The following is a 5268-nucleotide window of genomic DNA, read 5'->3' as shown; positions in this document are numbered from 1 at the left end:
GTTCGTCAACTGAAGATACCACATGTGCTTGTGCCAGACGGCCGGCAAGTTCATGGATGAGAAGGAATAAGACTAAGAGAACTTCTTTGTTTCCCTTTTCTTTTTCTCCAGGAGTGATGCGCGTGTCGTCTTCCTTTGTGACACCTTTCTCTAATTAATTCTGTGTCCCTCTAAGGAATTGGAATTCGTGGTAGAAAGATCTGTAGACCATTTTTTTTCGTTTTCGCTAACGTTTATACAAAAATTTTGAAATACGTGGCAGATACTTAGGGCATGTTTGGTTTCGTGTACATGCTCCAGCCATGCCCGCGGGGTGCAGCCATCCACTGTTTGGTTGCTGCCCATCGGTCAGGGCCTGCCCGGCCCCGCGCATGCAACCTCCGTCCCAGGGCCATGCTGCTTGAGTACGTAGGATTCGGGCGTTCCTGCCGAGCATCTCCAGTAGGGGCTCTCGCGAGCGCGCGCTGAGCGCACGGGAGGCTCTCCTGGCCATCGCGAGCACATGCAGCCATGTAACCAAACAGAGTCACTGTGTAGCCTAGCTGAGTTAGTGTATACAACCAAACACACCCTCCTGTACGTCTAGGGCATGCCGCCTGTTCGGCTGGGGCTGGCTGGCTAGGCTGGCCAGCCCCCTCACACGCACAAAAAGCGAGTTCAAATTTTAGATAGGTTGGGGTGAAACTATGTGAAATGAGGATCATTTTCTCAATTTGGTTCAATCTAGATCACTTGTAAAAGATATTTAACTCGGTTTGATCCAAGGGCAAGCTTCTTCACACCTCCAAAAGAGGGTTATCATGCACCATGTTGAGTTAAACACTTATAGCTCATTTTCTAGATTAAGCACTAGGTTTACAAACCCACAAACATGTCATATGCTACCACTAGATCATTTCAAGCATACAAGCAATAGTGGTACCGTACAAGCATCAAATTCATTTCATTTTCATGAATGAGCCTAGGACATAATAGGAATGACTAGATGCACTAAATAAATCTTTAGCAATGAATGAATGACATGTCAAACAACTTTACCTTACTTTGCTCGAATGAGAGGCATGTCATATAATGGGGATGCATCAACATATATTTTAGGGAATCCAATATGTTTAACTCATTCCTTAGCTTGCAAAACCTTTTCTCATCTAATGGCTTTATGAATATATCGGTAAGTTGATCTTCGGTGCCCACAGTCTCAATGCAAATGTCTCCTTTTTGTTTGTGATCTCTTATAAAATGGTGGCAGACATCAATGTGCTTTGTTCTTGCATGTTGAACCGGATTGTTGATTAACTTAATTGCACTCTCATTGTCCCAGAACAATGGCACTTGCTTGAATTTGATTCTAAAATCACTCAAAGTAGCCTTCATCCAAAGTAATTGAGCACAACAACTAATGACCGAAATGTACTCTGCTTCGGCGGTTGAAAGTGCTACACTATTTTGCTTCTTTGATGACCAAGACACAAGTGATCTTCCCAATAGTTGACATGTGCCCGATGTGCTCTTTCTCTCAACTTTGCATCCCACATAATCAGAGTCTGAATATCCAATCAACTCAAATCTTGCTCCCTTGGGATACCACAATCCAACATTTTGTGTATGCTTCAAGTACCTCAATATTCTCTTTGTAGCCTTCAAATGACTTTCTCATGGTGAGGCTTGAAATCTTGCACACATGCATACACTAAACACGACATCCGGCCTTGATGTGGTCACATAGAGTAGGCTTCCAATCATAGACCGATATAATTTTTGATCTACCATATTACCTCTTGCATCACTATCTAAGATACCATTTGTCCCCATTGGTGTACTAATAGCTTTGCTATCACTCATGCCAAACTTCTTGATCATGTCATTGATATACTTGCCTTGACTCATAAATGTACCATTCTTCAATTGCTTGATTTGAAGACCAAGGAAGTAACTTAACTCTCCAATCATGGACATCTCAAACTCACTTGCCATCATCTTGCCAAACTCCTCACAAAAATCTTGGTTTGTTGACCCAAATATGATATCATCAACATAGATTTGCAATACAAACAAGTCATTTCCAAGCTTCTTTGTGAAGAGAGTGGTGTCAACCTTTCCCATCTTGAATCCCTTAGAGAGTAGGAAATCCCTCAATCTCTCATACCATGCTCTTGGTGCTTGTTTAAATCCATACAAAGCTTTTCTTAACTTGTACACATGGTCGGGCTCCTCGTCATCTTCAAAACCGGAAGGTTCCTCAACATATACTTCTTCATTTATGTAACCATTGAGAAATGCACTCTTGACATCCATTTGATAGAGTTTGATGTTGTGGGCATAAGCATAGGCTAGCAAGATTCTAATTGCTTCCAATCTAGCAACCGGGGCATATGTTTCTCCAAAGTCAAGACCTTCAATTTGAGTGTAACCTTGAGCCACTAATCTTGCTTTGTTCCTTATTACTATCCCATCTTGATTTTGCTTGTTCCAAAAGACCCACTTGGTTCCAATTACATTATGATCCATAGGCCTCTCAACTAACTCCCATACTTAATTTCTCTTGAAGTTGTTTAGCTCTTCATGCATAGCATTGACCCAATCAACATCCTTCAAAGCTTCATCTATCTTCTTACGTTCAATGGATGATACGAATGAGAAATGTTCACAAAATGATGCCAATTTAGATTTTGTTTGTACACCTCTAGAAATATCACCAATTATAGAGTCCAAAGGATGATCTCTTGTGACATTGGTTGGTTGGAGCACTTGCACTTGATTGCTTGCATTTGATTGATCATTTGGTTGAGATGATGAACTACCACTTGTTGTTGATCTTTCACTTTGTCAACACTAGCACTTGCTTGACTTTGATCTTGAGAACCACTATCTTGTACATTTGAGTTAGAGAGCATTTGATTCTTGTCATCTTCAACATCAATCACCTCTCTAGGTCTTATATCACCAATGTCCATGTTCTTCATTTCATTGATTAATTGAGTGCCTCTCACATCATCTAGATGATCATCTTCCTATTGGGAACCATTTATTTCATCAAATTCTACATCATGAACCTCCTCAAGAGTACCACTAACCAAATTCCAAACTCTATATGCCCTGCTAGTAGTGGAGTAACCAAGCAAGAAACCTTCATTACATTTCTTTTCAAACTTGCTCAATCTAGTGTCTTTCTTCAATATGTAGCATTTACAACCAAAAACCCAAAAGTATGCTATGTTGGGCTTTCTTCCATTCAATAGCTCATAAGGTGTCTTCTCCATCATGGGGTGACAATAGAGTTGGTTGCTATAATAGCAAGCCATGTTGATTGCTTCGGCCCAAAATGAATGACTCACATTGTACTCACTCAACATTGATCTTGCCATGTCAATGAGTGTTCTATTCTTCCTCTCAACAAGACCATTTGATTGTGGAGTGTACTTGGTCGAAAATTGATGCCTAATTCCAAACTCAACACACAAATCATCCACTCTTGTGTTCTTGAACTCACTTCCATTGTCACTTCTCACTTTCATGATGGTTGTTTCAAACTCATTATGAATTCTCTTGATGAATGTCTTGAAGATTGCAAACACATCACTCTTGTCAACAAGAAAGAACACCCATGTGTATCTAGTGAAATCACCCATAATCACAAATCCATATTTGTTTCCACCAATGCTAGTGTATGTTGTTGGTCCAAACAAGTCCATGTGCACCAACTCAAATGCCTTAGATGTTCTCATCATGCTCTTCTTAGGATGTGTGTTACCAACTTGCTTTCTGGCTTGACAAGCACTGCATAGCTTATCCTTCTCAAATGTGACATCTTTCAAGCCTCTAACTAAGGCATGCTTGATCAACTTGTTCAATTGTTTCATTCCAACATGACCAAGCTGAAAGCTCTAGTTTGGTTTTGGTGAATTGATGAAACCCTAAGTGCTAACCTAGTTTATCAAGTGATCATGAGATAGATAGCACATTCCAAGTGGTGAAGCAAATGAAGATCATGACATGATGATGGTGATGCCATGGTGATGATCAAGTGCTTGGACTTGAAAAGAAGAAAGAGAAAAACAAAAGGCTCAAGGCAAAGGTATAAATGGTAGGAGCTATTTTGTTTTGTTGATCGAGACACTTAGTGAGTGTGATCACACTTAGGATCGACTGCCGTACTATTAAGAGGGGTGAAACTTGTATCGAAATGCGGTTATCAAAGTGCCACTAGATGCTCTAACTCATTGCATATGCATTTAGGATCTAGTGGAGTGCTAACACCCTTGAAAAATATTTGTGGAAATATGCTAACACATGTGCACAAGGTGATACACTTGGTGGTTGGCATATTTGAGCAAGGGTTAGGAACTTCACTGGCAGAGTGTCCGCTCATAGAGTGTGGATAGTCCGACGGTGCCACCGGCGCCCTAAACTCAGGTGAATGTGTTCACTATAAGTGACCGGACACTGGTCTCTAAAGGACCGGCGTGTTCGGTCAGTAGCAGCAAAAGAAGTGCAGCGTCGGTCGTCGACCGGACGTTGGCGCTGAAACGACCGAACGTTGGCTGGCTGCGTCGGGTCACATTGACATGGTCATGCACAGAGGAGTTGCCGAGTGACCAAACACTGGGTGTGACCGATCATGCATGACCGGACATGTCCGGTCGTGAAAAGTCATCTTTGGATGCTTACTAGAAACAACCGAATGCTGGGGTTCAGCGTCCGGTCACTTTGAGCTGCTGCATCCGATCGTTACTTGACCATTGAGATCGGGCGATCAACACTTGAAGGGAGGGGACACATGGCACACATCGTGTGACCGGACGCTAAAGTCCACCATCCGGTCGATTTGACCGGAGCATCCGGTCACCCCGTGTTGTGCCCAGTGAAGGGGTACAATGGCTATATTTTGTGGGAGCTTCTATTTAAGCCCCATGGACAGCACAAGCTCACTCTCTTGGCCATTTGTATTGACATAGCAACCTTGCAAGCTTAGCTAAAGCCCTCCCACTCATCTCCATCATTGATTCATCATCTTTGTGAGATTGGGAGAGAATCCAAGTGCATTGCTTGAGTGTTTGCTTCTAGAGGCACTTGGTGTTTGCGTTTCACTATGGGATTCGCTTGTTACTCTTGGTGGTTGCCACCATCTAGATGGCTTGGAGCAATGAGGATCGTCGAGCGGAGAGTGGTGATTGTCTCTGGCTCCGATCGTGGTGATTGTGAGGGGTTCTTGACCTTTCCCCGGTGGAGAGCCAAAAGGTACTCTAGTGGATTGCTCGTGGCTTATGT

The sequence above is a fragment of the Miscanthus floridulus genome, chromosome 19 (genome assembly GCF_019320115.1).
Source record: "Miscanthus floridulus cultivar M001 chromosome 19, ASM1932011v1, whole genome shotgun sequence".
Taxonomy (NCBI): Eukaryota; Viridiplantae; Streptophyta; class Magnoliopsida; order Poales; family Poaceae; genus Miscanthus; species Miscanthus floridulus.
This window is presented reverse-complemented; position numbering follows the sequence as displayed.